Here is a 23,727-nt window from a genome sequence, read left to right as displayed (position 1 = left end):
TTTTTCATCGAACTCCAATATCCTTCCACTTCTTTTTCTTCTTTCTCTTTTTCTCCTTCTTCTTCTTCTTCTTCTTCTTCTTCTTCTTCTTCTCCTTCTTCTTGTCCGTTATAAAAGATTCGTTCGATCGATTATTCTGAAGAATTTGTAGCAATTCTTTATCGGGAAAAATCTCTTTTTTTTTTCTTCTTCTTTTTCTTCTTCTTCTTTTTTTCCCTTTTTTAGAATTTCTAGTAGAAAACAACGAGAGAATTTACGTTCCGATAATTCGTCTTTTTCGAAACAAATAATAATGGATTGTAACGGATCGCAATATGAATGCGTGCGTCCGTCCGTCCGTCCGTCCGCGTGTGTGTGTGTGTGTGTGTGTATCTATGCATCCATGTACAGAAATGGTAGGAAAATTGATCGATCATTTCCAACAGATTACAAAGGATTATAAATGGATGAAAGTATAAAGATAGATAACATATTAATATAACGTCACGTGAAATCATATCCCATCACGTTGCATATGATAGCACGTGACGACATCATCGTTAGAATATACACACTCATATATATATATATATATATATATATATATATATATATATATATACACATACATACATACATACATATATAAATAGCAGCTATTCGTATCACGTTAAAACATTGGACAACTATTTAATAATACGTACAACGTTTCCTGTTAATAACGAAGTGTGAAACATAAGTCAATAATCTCTTTCGATCGAGAGAGAGGAAACAAACAAAAAAAAAAAAATATATATATATATATATAATAATTGAAAATATTTAATTCGCATTAACATTATTAATTAATATTAATAATTTAATATTAAATATTAAAATAATTTTTAACTTTAGATTAAATTATTATCGTTATAAATAATATTAATTTTTTATTAAAATATTATCGCTAGTAATAGTAGAATAATAATAATAATAATAATAATAATAATAATAATAATAATAATAAGTAAATAAATTATATTCGCAAGAGATATATACTTAAGTATATATGTATGTATGTACGTATGTATGTATGTATGTATGTATGTATGTAAATAAATACACATAATTACATAAAAATATATTACATAAAAAAGTTTTAGGTGTAAATAAAAGTTGTATTATGTGAAAACTATTCATTAAAAATATTCATTAATTAATCGATTATCTTAAAAATAATTGATTAAAATATGACGCTAATAATTGATAATAAATAAATAAATAAATAAATAAATTACATTCGCATGTGATATATAATTTAATTATGTACGTACAAATAAACATACATATAGAGATGAAAAAGGATGAAAGAGCCAAGGATAATATATATATATATATATAGAGAGAGAGAAATTATATTATTATAAACTATATCGTAAAAATGTTGGATAATTAATCGATTGCGTTAAAAATAATTGATTAAAATATTATCGCAAAAATAATAGATAAATAAATTATATTGATAAAAGATATATCTAGGTAAGTATAATATACATACGTAAAAGACGATACGAAGAACGTGACTGATCCTTATGGCTGCTTGCCAACGACTGACTCGAGGTCACCTCGAAAGGTTTTGTTATGTATATACATATATATGTGTATATTATACGCACACTTTTGTTGTATATGTTTTTCAAACATTAACGAAGAAATTCATCAATGTTTATGTATTTACAAAATTCTTAGAATTAATTGTTTCTTTTATAACAATTACATTGTTAGATATGAAGGACATGTGATATTTTGCATTATAAAATCATACTGTATGTATGTGTGTATATATGTATACGTATGGATATTACAAACGTAACGACGCTTTTATCGATTCGACCTTGTTATAAAATATTATAAAATTGATTAACCTTATTCATGTTAAATAAATTAATGGATTATTACGTAGAACGATAAGCAAGCTTAATAAAAGATCGACGATATTATTTATCTAAGTATTTATATTTAAAATAAAAATTTTAATTAATAATTATTGTCATACGATATAAGGTACGTTGAAATTTTTAAAAAAATAATCCTAAAGTATAATTATTAAAACGATGTTTATTGTATTTTTAAGTTTTAATGGACGATCAAATATATTAAATGGGACATTGAATATTATTGAAATTGTTTTTCCATTTATTTAATCAGTATTTTTTATTAATTAATGATAAGTATTTTATAAAATTATTAGGCTAATAATAATAATAATAATAATAATAATAATAATAATAATAATAATATAATATAATATATATATATATATTGTTCAGTATTTATAATAAAACATTTTATTTATAATAAAAAATTCATGTAAAACAAAACAAAAAAATTACAGTGAAAAATTATCCTTGTCCTATTTTTTTTTTTTTTCTTTTTTTTTATATATATATACGCAATTAAAGAAAACTTCGACTGTGCAATAAAATGATTTATTTGAACGGAGATATATATATATATTTTTTTTTTTAACATAAAAGATAGAAAAATGAGTATACAATAAGAATAAACATTTTTAAATAACGTCTCGTTCGTTTGTAAGAATCGCAAATACATTTTTTTTTCTCCGTATTTTTTCTTTCTTTCTCTCATTTTTTCTTTTTTTTTTTTTTTTATTTTTTTATTATTGGATAAACGTATCAAAGTTTATTTTTGTAAGGATTTTAGCAGTTCTATTTTCATAATTCACACTGCCTCTATCTTAATACCTATCTCCATCGGATTATTCATGAGTTCACGATCCTTTCTCTTTTAATTTCTATCGTTTATTAGAAGGGATAAGAGGGGGGGGAAGGGGAATAAGAGGAGCGGGGAAGGGAGGATATTTACGCGATCAAAATATTCGACGAAAAGTGTATCGGTATTTTAAATGCTTTCAGAGGTCGAATTTTGAGGAAAAAAAAAAAATAAAATAAAATAAAATAAAATAAAATAAAAAAAAAGCACATATAGATTGTCACTTGGATTCTATTTTCAATGAATTTAATGATATTATTTCCATGAAAAGTGATAAACGAATGGCCATCGTCGTATAATTTGCTTTAGAAATCGAGTTTCGTTAGAAATCGAGGAGAAAACGGTGTTCGCGAACTATTTCACAGATCACAAAAAAAAAAAAAAAAAAAGAAAGAAAGAAAGAAAAAAGAGAAAAAAAACCAGGACAACAAAAAAATAGAAATCAAGATCACTCAACTCGACGATTTCATAAATTTTAATTACTTCATTCTTTGCATTTGTACAACAGCATTGCAATATATTTTTATTCTATTAACAATTTTTTTTTTTCTTTTTTTTATGTTCGTTCGACTTATCAATAGTTCGCAATATTTTTTTTGTACGAAATATTTTAAACGTGATGAAACGAGAGGGAGGAGTGGGATGGCAGGTGGGAGAGGGAGTAATACGGTAGAACGCATACGACGATCATTTTGTTGGAAAGAAAAAACAAAAAAAAAAATAAGGAGAACGATCATTCGAAACATTGACACAAGTAACATTGGTATCGTACGATCAAAGGAGAGAAAAAAAAATAATAATAATAATGATGATGAAAGAAAAAAAAATAAAGAAGAAATTAAAGAAATAATTTAAAAAAAAAAAAAAAATTAAGAAAAAGAAATTAAAAGAAAAATTTTTAAAAGAAGATCAAAGAAAAGGAAGATATAAATGGAGAGAATATGAAGAGAGAAAAGGTGTACATTGGTCATCCTTCATTATTGGGGAAAAAAAAAAAAAAAAAAAAAAAAAAAAAAAAAAAAAAAAAAAAAAAAAAAAAAAAAAAACTATGAACGACAGAGACATATTTGCTATCGAGTAAAATGAACAAGAGAATAATATGCGAGGGTAGGATAGAAATGAGAGAATGGAGAAGAAACGTTTTCTTTTTTTCTTCGTCTCCTTCGTCCTCTTCGTCCTCTTCGTCTCCTTCGTCTTCTTCGTCTCCTTCGTCCTCTTCGTCCTCTTCGTCTTCTTCGTCTTCTCCTTTTTTTCTTCTTCTTTTCGAAACATAGAAGAGCAAAGGAGAGAGAGAGAGGGGAGGGAGACAGAGAGAGAGAGAGAGAGAGAGAGGGAGAGAACAGACGAAAGATATCTAACTGGCTACGTTTAACGAGGTACTCGTTCGATATATGAGCGAACATACACCGCGATAAGTTCCAGAAGCTGTCGTGTAAAATGAAAAGAGAATCTTCATCGAGTCATAATATATTCATAAATCATATCGGACCTTGAAAGTTGAATTTGTTATTCTAATGTTGTTACACTCTTATCCATTTTATTATCATAGACCTGATCTAATTATTATTATTATTATTATTATTATTATTATTATTATTATTATTATTATTGTTGTTGTTGTTGTTGTTGTTATTGTTATTGTTGTTATTGTCGTTGTTTTGTTGTTGTTGTTGTCATCATAAACAGAACGAATATTACTAAGGATTAAATATTTTGTTGAACTTATTCGAAGAATTTTTTAACTACGACTTTTTTTTTGTTTTGATTTCTTTTTTTTTTTTGATTTTTTTTTTTCCTTTTAAATAAATGTGAAGAAACAATTTCAATTAATTTTATTTTCATATTATTTCGTCATATAATTTGTCAAAATGTCAATTATATTACGAATAATTGATGTTATTGATTAATATATTGTAAAAAATTAATTTACGATTGATCGATTGAAATTTCGAAAATTCGAACGAAACATAATTCGATTTGTATATCGTATAACTGTGTATAGATATATTTTTATAAAAAAAAAAAAAAAAAAAAGAAATTGTTACACATACAAATATTAAAACACATGAATATATTTAAATACATGTATATACGTATATATATATAGTAATACTGTAATTAATAATATTGAAATTATTCTATATAATTAATAGTAATAATTATTATAAAATAACACTTTTGAAATACGTATATTTAAATAATATTATAATTATAAAAAAAGATTACTATATTATATGTTCACACCATCGAGATAATATTAATAAGTAAATAATAAATTAATTATTAAGTAATAAGTGATATATTAAATAACTTATTAATAATTAATTTATTCTTTCAGACTTACGAAAGAAAAATAATTTGTTAATGAAAATGAAACGAAGAAGAGTTATTGAAAATATTGTCGAAACCACACAATACTTATCACGCGCGCAATAACTCTGTCCACGTCGTCGTCGTCGTCGTCGTCGTCGTTGTCGGCAGAATTATTATTTTTTTTTTTTTATTTTATTTTTTTCTTTTCCGAGAGAAAGCAATATGTGGGAAGAACTTCTCTTAGGTGGAGAGAGAAAGAAAGAAAGAAAGAAAAAAAAAAAAAAAAAGAAAGAAAGAAAATAGAAACAAAAAAAAAGAAAGATAATCAAAAACTCAAAAGCAAAACTAAAACAAAAAGCAAAATCAAAACTAAAATTTAAATTAAAAAAAAAAAAAAAAAAAACAGGAGAAAGGAAAAACAAAAATAATGAAAAAGAAAGCAATTAAAGTATTCTCCGAAGCGAAGTATTAGCAAAAATATATATATATATATATATATATATAGCTACACATACACAAACACACATCCATACATACATCCATCCATCCATACAAACATATATACATCCATGCATACACACATATATACATCCATGCATACACACAGCAGACATCTATACATCCATACACATATACATAAATACATAACATGCATGCATTCATACATACATACATGCATACGTATACACACACATATGTATATATATATATATGTAGAAAAAAGAGAATAAAGGTATTTACTACCTACACGGCCTCCACCTACAGGAAGCGGCATATTCCGTCCTCGACATCCGGTCGCACTTTTTATAGACAGGTGGCTATTCTCTTTCTCTCCTTCGTTCCATCGCACGCACGCACACACACACACACACACACACACACACACATACATACATACATACATATATACATACACATATATACATATATATATATATATATATATATACGTACGTATACATGCACATATATATACCTAATACATAAAGACGTATCCGTATAATACGTATAGATATACAGTTACATAGAAAGAAAAAGAAAGAAAAAAAAAAAAAAAAAATAACACATAGATTCTTATACGTGGAAGAACGAGGATAGTCAAGAAGATATCCGCGACTTAATGTGCTGCTCACGTTTCGTACCACCGATTCTTATCTCCCGTTGAAAATATTGCCCGTGTAAACGTCGCCCAAAGGAAACACCCACGCTTATTACTCTACGCCCGATGGATTCTTCTCCAATTTCTTTGTTGTTCTCCTTTTTTTTTCATTTAATCCTTTTTCTTCTTCTTCTTCTTCTTCTTCTTCATCTTCTGCTTCTGCTTCTTCTATTTTTTTTTTTTTTTTTTATTCTCTTCCTTTTTTTCAATCACGATCGAACAAAAGAAATGCGGATGAATCTCTCTCTATGAGGGGGGTGGGGGTGGGGGGAATGGAAGAAAAAGAAAAAAAAACAGTAGACATCGTGAGCCTGATACAGTGACTTAGAATGAATAGAAATTGTTTTTTTTTTCTCTACCCCTCTCTTTCCTTTTTGGTTTTGTCTTTTAAATTAACTTTTCTTTTTTTTTCTTTCTTGTTTTTTTTTTTTGTTTTGTTTTTCCTTTTTCCCTTATGTCTCTTCGTCTTATTATATACTCTTCGAGGTTATAAACATGTAATTATTAATTATTAATTCGATATGTAATATAACTCAGTCTATTTATTTATTTATATATTTACTTGTTTATCTCTGCTCGTTTGTTCGTTTATTATTGTAAGATCGAATCGAATAATAATTTCATATACAATAAAAGAAAAATTAATTATATCAATAACAATGAGTGTGTGTGTGTGTGTGTGTGTGTGTGTATGTATACATATAAAATAATCTGACAAAATCAGAATATATATATATATATACACACATGTGTAATATAAAATGAAGAAAAGAGAGGGAGAAAAAATAGATAATTGATTAAGAATTATAATAATACAAAAAAAATAAAAAATAAAAAAAGTAAGAAAATAAAAAGAAAAATAAAAAAAAAATTTGAAAACTGGAATTAAAATCAATAATTGATTGTGTAATTGTTTGATTTTCAATTGATAACGATTCAATTTTTATATAATAATTTGATAATTATTTTATAAAAAAAAAAAAAAAAAAAAAAAAAAAAAGAAAGAAAGAAAGAAAATGTAAATTAATATAATTAAAGAAATAATGATCTCTCTTCCTCTCCCCCCTCCCACCTCTCCCTATCTCTCACCCTTGAGAAAGAAAGTAATTCGATTCTCTTTGGTATAAAATTGAAGCATTCGTTTGCACATCGCTCGATTTCCTTAGTTACGCAGGTGTGTATATATATGTGTGTGTGTGTGTGTGTGTGTGTGTACAAATCCCATCAAATCATCATCTACAAATAAACATAGACAGCACACAGAATGAGGAAATGTGATGCCTCGTTTAGAAATGAAACCTTCGTTATCTCCGATTCGTCGATTCATCGACGCTACACGATGTTAACCAATGTTAATTCACGACAAAATGTAATTGCGTTAACATCCACGGTCATTATGTTTCTTCGCTATTGTTATTAACATCTGATGAAATTAATTTCTGATTCTTTTCTTTTCCTTTGTTCTGTTCTGTTCTGTTCTCCTTTCTCTTTCATTCCTTCCTACTTTATTTTCTTTTCTTTTTTCCTTTCTTTTCTAAATCAGCATAAATTCTTGCTAACGACGTTGCGCAACACATTTTATATTAAAATTTATGAAAGAAAATATGCATGGAATTTTTATTTCCTCGTACAAATAAATTATATAGGATATAAAAATAATATGGACTTATATTTCGATGATGTGAAGAAAGAAAAAAAAAAAAAAAAAAAAAAAAAAAAAGAAAAAAAGAAAAAAAGAAAAAGAAAAAAAGGTTACAAAAATAAAACGACAAAATCGATAAGATTTCTTTTTTTTCGACGTTTTTTTTTTTATCGACTTACATTTTATGATCTTTCCATTTTCTAAACCTTCATGCATTTCTAATTATCATTAATTAATTAATTAACAATAATAATAATAATAATAATAATAATAATAATAATAATAATAATAATAATAATAATAATAATACTAATAATAATAATAATAATAAAAAGAAAAAGGATACGATCTTAAATTCGAAATTAATTGCAATTAACAAGAAGAAAATAATTGCAATGACGAGAATATATCGTATAAAAACGAAAATATATTTTACGACTTTTTGTCTTTCTTTCCCTCTCTCTCTCTCTCTCTCTCTCTCTCTCTCTCTCTGGCCTCTCCACATCCCACACCACTCTCTGTCACACTTTCCTTCTCTTTCTCTTTTAAATTTAAATTTCCATCGAGATCCTCTCTCCCCCTCTCTCTCTCTCTCTGTGAAAGAGAGAAGCAACAGGCTTCTGGACCAGCGAGCAGTGAAAAGATTGGCTACTAGAAATACATAGAATTTCCATAAGTTCCGCAGAGAAAGGAGAAAAGACGAGAGAGAGAGAGAGAGAGAGAGAGAGAGAGAGAGAGAGAGAGAGAGAGTTTGTTCGATGGGTCGAAGGAAAAGGGTGGAACAGGGGAATTGGTGGGGGAGGGAGGTGCGAGGGATTGGCGAGATGTTGAGGGGTTGGTACGCGCGCGCACATTTAAGGGAGTTGTGAAAGTAAAATTCATGAGGGATTCCATGCGTCGCGGAGTCGTTCTCCTCCTCCTCCTCCTCCTCCTCCTTCTCCGCCACCTCCTCTTCTTCTCGTCATTCTCCTCTTCTCCACCTTCTCCCTCTATCCTCCCTGCCCCCCTATCGTTTAATTACCGACGTCGCTCAAACCACGCCGTACCATGCTATTCTCTACGACTTATGAATTTATACACCTTGCAACAGTCTCGCCTCGTTCAACCAGCCAGTATATCTGATCTAATCCCCCAGAGCGAGAGAAAGAGAGAGAAAGAGAGAAAGAGAGAGAGAGAGAAAGAGAGAGAACATCTTCATCGCATTCAACCTTTATTATTATTCCGTTACTCACGAGAATACTCTCGATGAATAAAACCGCTTCCTTTTAAAGATTATAAATATAATTCTCTCTCTCTGTCTCTCCTTTTCGCGCACTCTCTCTCTCTCTCTCTCTCTCTCTCTCTATTTATTTTTTGATTTTTGTTTTTTGTAATTTTTAGCACTACCATCTTCCATTCGTTCATACAACGTGGTTTATAATTATTCTTTATCATTAATCAGTTTGGTTTATATTAATAAAGAAAAATTCATTTATATTATTTATTTATTTATTTATTTATTTATTCATTTATTATTATTATTATTATTATTATTATTATTATTATTATTATTATATTATAATGTATAATATATAATAGTACAATATATAATAATATTATATAATACATTTTATTGTATCGTATCTTTGTATTATGTACAAATATATATTAAGCTATATTTGTATGATATACAATATACTATATATATTATTATTATATAGTATATTATACATACAAATATTATTCAATACTTGTATGTATTAAACAATCTATTTACTGTACTTTATATTATACAATTAATTGTATAATATAATTGTATAATAACATATATCTAATAATTAATAATAATAATAATAATAATAATTTACTGCAATATAATGAATATTTATTATATAATATTTATATAACAATATATCCTATGATTTCAATGTTTAATATACAAAACCAATATATTAAATAAACTGAATATAAATAGTTTGTTTACCGTATAACGTTAACATAACGATAAGAATATAATAACAAGCTTTTCGACACAATCACAGAACCTATCCATTAATCTTCTATCAGTTTATTGAAACTTAACGTGATCGATGTGTATATATATATATATATATATATATATATATATATATATACCCTCTCCACCATCTCCTTATCATCCCTCCCCCTTCCCACGTATATCCCATTTCATCGAACTTACCAAAATATCTCCAATAATAATCAAAAGTTAACGTGAAACTTTGACGTATATCTTTAAAGAAATTTTTTTTCTTTTCTTGATTAAATATTCACAAGAAAATACATCTAATTATTTAAAACATACAAATTATGGATACAATATCCCTTAAGAATTTTCAAATTCGTATTACTAATCTAATGTTCACGTTACCAATTTATTACAACGAACGTATGGAAATGTTTGAGGAAAATGCGAGAACGATTAATGATGTATCTATAGACGTTGTATTACCAAATGATAATCCGCCATATTGACGGCGAACGTGGTATCCATTTTTAGTCACTAAATCGATACTAAAATAATCTAATTTTATTAAAAGTTATAAAAGGTACGGATTGCGAATTAATATGAAAATTTGATGAATCCAATGCGAATTAACTTTTCATTCAATCGAATAAAACCGAATGAATCATATTTACAGATTGCGACTAATAATAAGTCAATACATTTATAAAAAAAAAAAAAAAAAAAAAGAGAAAATAAATAAAGAAAAAAAAATAAAAAAGGAAAAAAAATTGAAATATAAAAAAGAAAAAATAAATATACCCATTAAATCTCCAATGAATTCTCTCAGATCGTACTTTGGTTATTGGATTTGAATGAGAGATCAACACGATGAAACTGATATCGAGGCAAATAAATAATAATTAAATTTGACAATAAAAAGTCATTTATCTTGTGAATGGAAATACGATATTAATGAAGATCGTATAGACATTGTATGTATACGTATATCAATCATACAATCACTATCTTCTTACGATTATAATAATTATCGTAATCGTAATAATAACGATGATAATTTTACGAACGATATGGTACTGTGAATGTAATATTTTTATTTTATATCGTTTCCTTTTAATTTATTTTATTTTATTTTATTTTATTTTATTTATTTTCTTCTTTTTATTTATTTATTTTTTCCCCCCATCCCCTTGAATATACTTTAAACTAGAGTTATAGCAATTATCTCGCGGTTGGAGACAATATTTCGATATTCGATATGAAAACATCGGAGCAACGTAAATTCCTGAATTATTATCGATACAAAACAATGAGAGAGAGAGAGAGAGAGAGAGAGAGAGAGAGAGAGAGAGAGAGAGAGAGAAAGAGAGAACGCGTCGATATTCATTCACGTTACCAAACAAGAGTGACATTTTCTGATGCAAAATCGAGGTATAACGGTGACATGACATCGATTGTTTGCGACAACGCATTACGAAAACAAGCGATAACGAACGAAGAGATACACCCGTATTGGAAATATTTTTAAATATCTACTACTTTCAATTAACGATTATAGCTTTATTTCTCTTATATCTATTTATCTCTCTAATCATTCTCGTTCTAGTTCTCGTTCTGATTTCGTAAAAAAAAAAAGAAGAGAGAGATAGAGAGAGAGAGAGAGAGAGAGAGAAAGAAATTTTAAGAACGATGTATTTCGTAAAAATAAACATCTGCGATTTAAAAAAAAAAAAGAAATAAAATAAATAAATAAATAAAATAAAGTCATGTTCTCATTTAAATTTACAGACCAAATTGAAAAAAAAAAAAAAAAAAAATAATGTTTTAGTTTGATTCTCGAAGAATATTTGTGTGTGTGTATGTGTGTGTGCGCTTTTTTTTTTATATATACGTTTATACGAAGATTGCTAAAGTTTATTATTAATTCATAGATAATTATTTCTTTTTTTTTTTTTCTTTTTTTACAAGATTTATATATATAAATTGTAATAAAATAAAACAAGAGAAATGTACGAGCATGTCTATTGTAATAACATAATCCATAAAGTAAATATACAAAAATAAATATATCAATATTTCAAAATAAAAAGACAAAAAACCAAAGAAAAAAAAAAAGAAAAAAAAAAATCTAAAAAAGAAAGCTAACAGAAAATAAATGTATAAATTTTACTGCGATATATTTTATATAAATAAAATCTATACCCTTGACATTATACTGTGCAATATGAATTTTTGCAATAAACACTTTTACATGATTGAGTAAGCATGGTAAAAAAAAAAAAAAAAAAAAAAAAAAAAAAGATATAATAAAAAAAAATAGAATGATATGAAACAAAGTAAAATGAAACCAATGAAATCAAAAATGAAAGAAATTGAAATAAAATAGAATAAAATACAACCATACCGTGTGGAGGAAAGAGATGAAATAAAAAAAAAAAAAAAATTAAAAAAAAAACAAAAAATAAATAAATAAATAAATAAATAAATAAAATGAGAAAAGAAAAGAAATATAAGATTTGAACATGGAGTTAGGTACAGAATTAGAAAATAAAAAAAAAAGAAAAAAAAAAGAAAAAGAAAAAGAAAGAAAGACAGAAAGAATGAAAAAAGAATGAAATGAATGCAAATAAAAATTCTTCGTATATATTCCTATTACTCAATACATAAATATATTCTTATAATTAACGAATATCAATTGTCATTGAATTTATCGTAAAGAATAGTAAGAAATGAAAATTGAAGGATTACGGAGGGGAGAGGTGTATCGTTGCATGAACTGGACGCCGGGACGTGTCTCAATGGCCTGAACCCGAGGATCGACTTTGCAAAAAGTCACTGCCGGAGACCGGTTCACCGGTATCGGTACTGTTCTATCCGAGTATAACATCGAACTCCAGTGACGTACTAAGAACCAATTCGTAAATACAGTACGATCTCTCTTATATAATTATTTCTTAACAAACTCGTGTATACATGTACAAACTCAAAATATACAAGCGCACAAATTCAAAATATGCAAGCGCACAAACTCAAAATATACACGCGCACAAACTCGCATATACACGCACAAATTCAAAATATACACGTACAAACTCAAAATATACATGAACCTTACGAATAATATACATATATGTATGTATATCAGAAAAATTGCGTATCAACGTTACAATCGTTCATTGACGATATTATAGTCATGATAATAATAATCGAAGTGACAATTTAATTCTTTTTCTATTTTCTCTTTTTTTTTTTTTTTTATCACAAATATATCTTATCTTTATTATAATATTATATACTTTATATTATATGTGTTTTATATATAATACGAAGTATTATAATATTTTATTGTTAATTGTAATATATTTGTAAATATAAATAAATATTTTGCAATATTTTGCATATTTCAACAATATTTATTTATGTATAAGTGTGCATACAGACACACACACACACACACACATGCGCGCGTGTACATATACACACACACATATATATTATGTAAATATATTTTATTAGTATACCGCTAATACGCATTTTGCATACTTCAACAATATTTATTTATATATAAGTGAGTATGTTTACATACACACACACACACACATATATATATATATATATATATATGCACACATACAGATACACACATATTATATAAATATATAGTATTGGTATATAAATAGTATAAATATATATTTTGCATACTTCAACAGTATCTATTTATATCCAGGTATGCATATATATATATATATATATATAATTAATTTATTTATTTATTTACTGAGTTCATAGTATATTTAGATAGACACGCGCGCGATATTTGTAGTAATAAAGGAAAATAGTTGTAATTTAAAGATCAAGTAGACAGGATACAGGCGTTATCGGTAACGAATCAATTTTCTTGATGCTCGATGAAGAAAAAACAAAAAAGAAAAAGAAAAAAGAAAAGGACAAAGAGAAAAGAAGAAAAGGTAATGTTGTCTGACAGTGAAGACTGTCGGTATCGAAAAGGGCAAAAGGGAAGGCTTGCTGGGTGTCCTCGAGGGATTACGCCAATGGCGTAACGTCGTACGCTTCATGCACCAGGATACACACAGGAGAAAGGAACTTTCTGTTCTCTCTCTCTCTCTCTCTCTCTCTCCTCTCTCTCTCCTCTCTCTCTCTCTCTCTCTCTCATCTCTCTCTCCTCTCTCTCTCTCACTGTCTCTTTGTCAAAGTGAAACCACATGCGTACATAATCCGTATGTATAGATGTTATATATGAATGTATGTATGCATGTATAGATGTTATGTATAATATATATATATATATACACATATGTATGATGTATGTATGTATAGATGTACTTGTATATATATATATATGAGTGATATATATATATATATATCACCCACTGTGTGTATGTGTGTGTGTGTGTGTGTGTGTGTAGATTCCTCTCCAGATTTTCTGATCTCTATCGTCTCGTTTTACCGTGTCACGCGTTCTAGTCACGAGCAGAACCTCAAACCGAAGCCTCGTTACTCGCAAACTTCTCTCGCGAATCACAAATTTCAGATCAAGCGAATATATGAGAGTGAGAGAGTAGTTGAGTGAACGAGAGGGAGAGAGAGAGAGAGAGAGAGAGAGAGAAAATGGCTAGGTACAAATGTCCGACACTCTCGTATCCAATTCCGCTTACTAGCAGTAAATTCTAAGCAAATTACGATCACCCTTTTCCCTGATCTATCTCGTATTTATCGAGGTCAATGACCCTAACCAATCGAAAATCCACCGTAACATTATCGAATTGAATTATTAAGGAAATTTCGGTATCGTATTAAATGCAATAGTAAAATTGTAAGAGAAATATTGCTAGAAATGTTATTAGAAGGAAAAAAAGGAAGGAAAAAAAGGAATAAAAAAAAAAGGAAAAGAAAAGAAAAGAAAAGAAAGAAAAAGATTTGTTAACTCGTTTATAATTCGACGTAAGTTTTGGGAAAAAATCACACCACGGACACGATAATTGTTCGTTTTTTTTTTCTTTTTTTTTTTCTTCTTTTTTTAATTATTTGTCTTTTTTTTCTTTTTCTTTTTCTTTTCTTTTTTTCTTAAATCTTCGTAAATGTTTTTTCGCCCCATCGACGCAAATTTGTATTATCATTTCATATCCTTAATTTTTTCCCCATTTTATTTCTTATCATCTTTTTATTTTTTATAATTTTAATACGGTATAATAATAATAATAATAATAATAATATGAGCAATATTATAAAATCCTGCTTTATAAAATTTTGTCATACGGACGAAAAGAAAATACGAATAAAATTGGATTATAAAGGATTAAATATATATAAAATAATAATTAAATAATAAATAAAAGGAAAAAATACAAATAAAAAAGAAAAATACTAAATCACTCGGGACAAATCTTGGAGAAATCGCATTACCTATCATCATCATCATCATCATCATCATCATCATTATTGTTATTATTATTACATATACGATCGTATTTGTACGTATAAAAAAAAGAAGAAGAAAAAAAAGAAAAATCCTCGGACGTGGAAAAAAAAAAGAAAGGGAGAAAGAGAAACAAAAATTAAAACAAAACAAAACAAAAAATTCCTATAGATACCTCGATGATAAAAAAAAAAAAAAAAAAAAAAAAAAAAACAATACGAGTTACGAGGTAGCTTCGAGTCGCGATGATAGTGAAAGAGCGAGAGAGAGAGAGAGAGAGAGAAAAGAAAAAACGGGAGAAAAATATACAAAAGTAAAAGAGATATATATATATATATATAAAAAAAAAAAAAAGAAAAACAAAGAAAGAAAAAAAAATCTGACCGTCCGTTAAATCGACGACACGTGTCGATAGCCGAGTTTACATGTGCACGTATATGTAATGCATAATTCGAAAGCTGCACCAGTGGTGGCCCAACGAACGAGATAACGGGTGTCCATTAAAACCGGATTTGATCATCCATCTCTCTTTCTCTCTCTCTCTCTCTTTTTCTCGATGCACTTTCGAGAGGAAAAGAAAAAAAAGAAGAGAGAGAGAGAAAGAGAGAGAAGGAAGAATATACGTATGTACTACTACTCTCAAATAGTTTCGAACAAACATCGCAATATTTTTTCACCCGTGCCGGATAAGAAATCTTCTTGAATTAGGTTGCCCACTTTGCGTTTCTCTTTCGAAAGGATTTTTTTTGTTATTATATTAGTCTACCTTCTTCCCTCAACAGACAGCAACCCCCAACCCATTCTCATTCTCAGCATTCTCTTTTTCCTTGTTTAATTCTTTTTTTTATATTTTGTAAGAAGAAAAAAAAAAAAGAAAAGAAAGAAAAAAAAGAGAGACTATCAAAAAGCCATGAAAATAACAAATTTTAGATTTCTCTTTTCGTTCTTTTTTTTTTTTTCTTTCCTTCTTTCTTTCTTTTTCTATTTCTTTTCTATAATCACAAAAATCACTTCATTATTCGTAATAAAATGATTCTTATTATTATTATTATTATTATTGTTGTTGTTGTTATTGTTGTTGTTGTTATAATTATTATTATAAATCGATGTTTTCGATGGTTATGAATCATTTTCGTTTAATCGTTTCGTTTAATGTTATTGTAAGAATTTCGATTAATTTATGATAACCTTTAATGGAAAGTAAAAAAAAAAAAAAAAAAAAGAAAAGAAAAAAAGGAAAAAAAAAAAAGAAAAAAAAGAAAGCAAACAAACAAACAAACAAACAAAACGTTCTACTCTTTTCTTCATTCCTCTTTTTTCGCGTGTTATTTTATTTTTCTCTTTCTCCCTTTCTTTCTTTCTCTCTTTCTTCCTCCTACAATTCATTCGTTTAATTAGCTCGTTAGATGTTCCATCTAAATAGAAGAAAATCACTGAGCTTTGAGAGTCCTATCAGAGAACGCGAGTAACGTAAACAAGATTTTGGTAGAATCTTCGTCGTCTCTCTATGATGGTGTGTCTTCTCATCGTCTGTTTGACAGTTCTTGTCTATTACTCGCAAACGAATATTCGTAATTAGAAACACACGTGTATGCGTGCATCTATGAATCCATATATCCATCCATACATGCGTATGTGTATATGTGTGTGTGTATGTGCACGCATTTGTACCTGTATATTATATACCTATGTACGCGCAAAACGAACCGACTCATGATTCAAGTATCTCTGTAAATTTCTCTTCGACGAGAGTTCCCTGCAATTAACCGGCGAGATCTTATGATTCTTAAATCGAAGATTGCGAGAAGATCATCATCATCATCATCATCATCATCATCATCATCATCATCATCATCATCATCATCATCATCATCATCATCATTCTAGTACTCGTTCTATTTACTCACGTAATAGTAACTTCACGTATAGTAAATAATTGAAAATATCAAAAAGAGAAATGATGAAAAAATATATTAATAATAAAAACGTAATAATAAAATAATTGATACGAAATTAACGTTGATATTCATCAAAATTAATTTCTCTTGATAATAAAATATATTTATTTTCTTATCATATATATATATATATATATATATATATATATATATATATATATATTACCATATTGAATTACATGAATTACATAAAATCAAAATTAATACAAATTACGCGCACACATTCATATACATCAAAGTATCGAATATCGAATAATACAAAATTAAAATTTAATACTAAATGTAGTTTTCTTAATTTATATGTTATATATGGATGAAAAAAAAAAAAAAATAAATAAAAATAAAAATAAAAAAGAAAAAAAAAAAGAAGACACAAAAAGAAAAAAAAGAAAGGAACAAAATGATAGAAAGCAAAACAATAAGACTGAATCGTTTCAATCGGAGATATAATTCAATGAAAATTGTAGTTCCCAACGGTTCGATCTTTCGAAGTCTCTTTCATATATATATATATATATCCAAGAAAAAGAAAATGAAAGAGAAATATAGAAAGGAAGAACGACGAATGTAAGAAGCGCGTTAGACGAAAAACAGGATCATTCCTAAACTTTCTCTCTCTCTCTCTCTCTTTCTCCTCCTTCTCCTCCTCTCTCCCTCTCTCGTACTCTTTCGTTCTCTTTTCGCGAGGAGGTCCACGAGAAGAAGAGGAAGATTTAAAAGGGCACTCGCAAAAGGGCATCCAAGAGACTGGTCGCCGCCAGTGAGAAAGAGAACGAGAAAAGAAAGAAAGAAAGAAAGAAAGAAAGAAAGAAAGATAGATAGAGACAGAGAGAGAGAAAGAGAGAAAATATTCGTCGAAACTTTCTGGCAAGACGTTTCTCACGATCTCTCTCTCTCTCTCTCTCTCTCTCTCTCTCTCTCTCTCTCTCTCTCTCTCTCTCTCTTTCTTTCTTTCTTTCTCTCTCTATCTGTCTGTCTCTTTCGGTCTTTCGAAGGAGAGATCTCCGAGAGACGAGGCAGAAGAAATCGAAACGAAATGGAAGCCACCGGAGGCGGGCCCTTCGAGGCCCTTCATCGGCCCCACGAAGCCCCTTTTTCTTTCAGCGTTCTTCTTTCACCGCCCCCCCTTCCTTCCTTCTTTCCTTCCTTCCTTCCTTCCTTCCTTCCTTCTCTCCCTCGCTTACTCAAGCTTTCTATCTATCTCACTCTTTCTCTCTCGTCTCATCTCGTCTCCTTCGACTGCTTTTATTCCCTGGATGATAGGACCAACGTGTCCATCGTCGTGACGAGAAACGAAGCAGGCACGAGCCACGTCTTACCTGCTGCTCTGTCTCCCTCTTTGTCTCTCCCCCCCCTCACTCTCTCTCTCTCTCTCTCGCTCTCTCTCTTTCTCTTTAAAATGTTCGTGACTTGCGTTTACGAGAACAGTAGTAAGAAAGAGATGGACATATGTGATCAAGTTTATATATATATATATATATATATATATATATTTCGATCGAAATTATTTGTAATGAAAATTGTACAAGTAAGACAGAGATGGATAAATGATAGATAGATGGATGTATAAGATATATATGTTCTGAGAGAGAGAGAGAGAGAGTGAGAGAGAGAGAGTGAGAGAGACGTTTTGTAGAAAAATAAAGTTGAAAATAGTATTTAATTTCGATGACAATTGTTTCTATCAAAATAATAAAACAATCGTGTGTCGGAATAATCGATATATTTTTAATAGAATTTTTTCTTTTTTTTTTTTTTTTTTTTTTTTTTTTTTTTTTCCTTTTTTTTAAATTGAAACGATACAATGAGATATCACGACAAACAAAAAGATACATAGATCGACAGATTAAATGTATTAATAAGAAGAGAAAAGGATAGAGCGAGAGGAATAAGAGAAGATCATTTATGGATATAATTACATTCAGTATTTAAGGAATTGTATTTGTTAATTATCAATATATAATAACAAAGATCGAGAAATTTAATTGCATTAATGATTAATTATTATCGAAACAAGATACGACGATGTGAGTTATATAGGGCGAAGGGGGAGGGGGTGGGGGAAGGTTTTGGCCGGATGGAGGATAAACGATCTCGATATGGAAATTATTTGACATTGTAATAGAAATAAGAGAATAAGAAATCGACAGAAATGATGGAAATGGATGGGAAAGAATGGAAGAAAAAAAAAAAAAAACAAAAAAAACAAAAAAAAAGAAAAAACAAAAAGAAATGAAGAAACGAAAAAGATATGATACGAGAAAAGAAAGAAAGAAAGAAAGAAAGAAAAAAAGAAAAAAGAAAATTGAAAAAAGGAGTGGAATTCACGAAAGGGGAAGGAAGAAGAAGATCGGCGAACGAAATAAGTACCTTTGTCCTACGGGCTCGAATTATCTTTCGAGATTTCCTAAAGTGGTCGGGAGGGTTCCAGACTGGCGGACAATGAAACGAGCAGAAGGTGGAGCCGTCACTGTGAATGCATGCATTCTCTCTCTCTCTCTCTCTCTCTCTCTCTCTCTCTCTCTCCCTCTCACTCTTTCTCTCGCTCACTCTCGTGCTCTTCTTTTCTTTTTCTCGTCTCCTCTTCGCAACCAATTTCGTTGGGCTTTTCGAAAGGATCGAGCAAAACCACCTCGTTCCGGTGAACTCGACCGCGTGCATACGTTCCTTCCATCCACCCTTTCTCTCCCTCACTCCCTCTTTCCCTCTCTCAGTACCTCTTCAACTCTTTCACTCTCTCTCACTCTGTTTCTATCTCTATCTCTTTCTCACTCTCTCTATCCCTATCTCTCTCTTTCTTCAGTTCTTATATTAGACGTCGAAGAAACTCACTCTGTCTCTCTCCCTCTCTCTCTCTCTCTTCCTCTTATTCTCTCTTTCTTCCCCTCCGCCCCCTTCTGATCGTCTGGATCGTCGAAAGAATTCGATAGATCGACATTTTTATGAACCTCCAAGAAAAATGTAATTTATATAATACAAACAAAGTAAAACTCTCTTGATAATGATGAAAAAAAAAAAAAAAGAAAAAAAAAAAAGTAAACGGGGGAAAAAAGAAAGCAAGGAAAAAAGGATTCATTCGTCCCTTTAACTTAAAAAATAAATAAATAAATAAATAAATAAAATAAAATAAAATAAAATAAATAAAAGAAAAAAAGAAAAAAGGAAGGAAAAAAAAACAAATTAACTAACATCAAACTTCAAAGTTTGAGAATACTTTTTTCTAATCTAGTTTTAAACTAATCTTTTTTGTTTTCTTTTTTTTTTCTTTTTTTCTTTTTTACAAACTAATTTCACAAAACTACTTGTTGTAGATTAACGATAATAATTGACTTTTAATATCAACTAGGAACTAGATTGCTTTATATGTATATATGTATGTGTGCGTGTGTATGCATATATATATATATATATATATATATGCGTGTGTGTGTGTGTGTATCTATTTTGACTCCATAATTCCCTTTAGAAATTTAGCAATTATCGATTGGGATGAGGGATGAGGAGGAGTAGTGTAATGGATATATTATCAGGAGTATAGAGAGAACATCAATCGTTAAGATTTCAATTAGTTTCCAGGATAATTAACGGCAACGATATAACTATGTGCAATCGAACCCAAACAGCAATTCCAATTCTGATATATATATATATATATCAGATGTATATATGATGTATATATGATATATATATATATATATATATATATATATATATATATATATATAAATGTGTGTATTTCATCAAAAAATTAGGAATATTTAAATTATACAATTAAAGTAATATATACATATATATATAAAACAAATTATTTTAATTAAAACATAATAATTTTGGAATTTAATAATTTCATTATAATTAATAAATAAATAAATATATATATATATATATATAGGCATACATGTAGGAGAACATTTACTTTAATATTCGTAACAGAGTGACGAACGTACGTAGATCGACGCCAATTTCGATGTTCAATATTCAACGACAAATTTGTATTGACGTAAAAACGTAAATTAACTGGCAAACATAAACACGCGAAGTCAGATGAGCGTGACATATGTGTGCGCGCGCGTATATACATGTGTGTGTGTGTGTGTGTGTGTGTGTGTGTGTGTGTGTGTGTGTTTATGTGTGCAAGTATTTCGTGTTATGTATGTTACGTCCCATGGCATTTATACCATGAACGATTTCATGTATAATAAAATCGACACGATTCATTCAACAAGTTTTCGCAATTTGATTCGATTTAAAAAATATATTTTAATAATGTTTAAATAATCAATATTATTGTTTCTTATCTATATGTAATTAAAATAACGAAAAAGAAAAAAAAGAAAAAAAAAAAAAAGAAAAAAATTAAAAATACAATCATTAAGATATTATTTGTAATTAAAATTAAAGGATTATTTTCTGGATAAGATATTTTATAACAATCGATATCATCATTATATTATCTTAAGTATCTTTTTCTTCATTGTATAAAAGAAGAAGAAGTGTTAAAAAAATTTTCTTTTCATCTTTATCTCTATCTCCTTCTCTCCTTCAATTTTCTCCCTTTTCATTTCTTCGTTAAGCAGCAATATAAATTATACAAAATAAACCTTGAAGTTATGTGACCTAGCGCAATCGATCGATCGATCTTCTCGATCGAGAGATCGATAGAGATCGTTAATTCATTTGCATTCAACAACGAATCTCTCTCTCTCTCTCTCTCTCTCTCTCTCTCTCTCTCTCTCTCTCTCTCTCTCTCTCTCTTTCTTCGATCGAACGTCTGTCTACCAATTGCAATGAACGAACGATCGCGATTACGCTAACGCGCCCACTCAAACGTTTCGCTTGCCCGCGCGCGCGGAATTATAAACTAGCGATCCATTGTTTCATACCTCGAATGCATTTCTTTTACGTAGAATACTTCAAAAGCGTGCCGCTTTTACCGTCTCTTTTTCCATTTCTCTCTTTCTCTCTCTCTCTCTCTCTGTCTCTCTCTCTGTCCGTCTTTGTCTCTCTTTCTCTCTTTCTCTACCTTCGATCGGCGCTAGACGATCATCGCTCCCGATCGCATACTTCAGATACGAATAGAGTGTTCTTCGAAATGCACCAAGGATCACGAGTGTCGATCATGAATGAAAAAAACGAGTTGAAAGTTTCAACTCTATCAGAAAGGAGAGAGAGAGAGAGAGAGAGAGAGAGAGAGAGAGAGAGAGAGAGAGAGAGAGAGAGAGAGAGAGAGAAAATTAACATATCCAGCATGTAATTTTATGTTAACGTGAAAGTAATCATTAATTTTTATTTTTATTAAAAATTATTTGTGTATATATATATATATATATATATATATATATATAAATATATATTTATATATGTGAGATATAATTAATATATTTAATATATAGTTAATAATAATTATTAAATAAAATTCTGTGTGTGTGTGTGTGTGTGTGTGTATATATGTATGAATGTATGTATACGTATATAAAAATATTAACGTGCTTTAATTGATATATTAAACATTTAATATTATAATAAATCATATATCATGATCAAATAATATTTTGTATAAAAATATTAATATGAAATAATATTCTCCGAAATGAATATAATTATTGTTATTGAGATTATCAGGAAAAAAAAGAAAAAAAAAAAAAAAAAAAAAAAAAAAAAAAAAATTCAAAAGAAAATTACACACATACACGAGCGCACGCCATACAAAAAAATTATTAAAGATACAAATGTAATGATAAAATATTATATTAACATGATCTTTTTAAAAGATTATTCAAATTTAAATATACAAGTTAACGATGATTTGTATCGATAAAAAAAAAAAGAGAGAAAAAAAAAAAGAACATCTTCGATATACTCTCGATATAAATTAACAACGAATAAACACAAACAGACGCAATTAGAAATTACAAGATCGAATTACTCTTGATCGTTGATTAATATAACGGAACGGATAGTCTGATAGTAAATTCTCATGGTCAAAGTAGATATATTAACACCTGTTGTACATGATTGCGTTATGCTATTTTGACGTTTAGTCGATGTTACACCAGTTTAGTCTGTTCGTGAACGTTAAGTCGATAACATTATCAATATAGAATGTATATATTATATCAATATAAATCTATAACCAATAATTAATTGTATATTTGAATTTATATATCGATTCTCATGAAATAAAATAGAACGAGAATTAATTAATTAATATTTTTAATTATTACGATTTCATAGAAATACGTGATCCTTTTTTTTCCCCTTCTTTTCCATTTTTTCACGAATTTTCTCTATTCAATATAAATTTTAATTAACCAAATTATATAAATGTAAAATTACAAATATATATTATAACAAATACGTTTTAATATTAGTAAATACGATAATAATAATAATAATAATAATAATAATAATAATAATGATAATAATAACAATAATAAAATATATGATTAATAATAAGATATAATAATAAAAAGAAGAATTGTAATAAAATATTATTTAAAACAA

General features: G+C 28.3%; 1 protein-coding gene across 2 annotated transcripts in view; it reads right to left on the bottom strand.

Moving 5' to 3' along the window:
- Positions 1-23,727, bottom strand: part of LOC124426252 (interleukin-1 receptor accessory protein-like 1) — a 199,688-nt gene that overhangs the window by 134,248 nt on the left and 41,713 nt on the right. The gene's annotated exons all lie outside the window — the stretch shown is intronic.

Source organism: Vespa crabro, chromosome 8, assembly GCF_910589235.1.
Source record: "Vespa crabro chromosome 8, iyVesCrab1.2, whole genome shotgun sequence".
In the NCBI taxonomy this organism is placed as follows: Eukaryota; Metazoa; Arthropoda; class Insecta; order Hymenoptera; family Vespidae; genus Vespa; species Vespa crabro.
The sequence above is the reverse complement of the archived record's forward strand: the minus strand, read 5'-3'. Positions and strand labels throughout refer to the sequence as shown.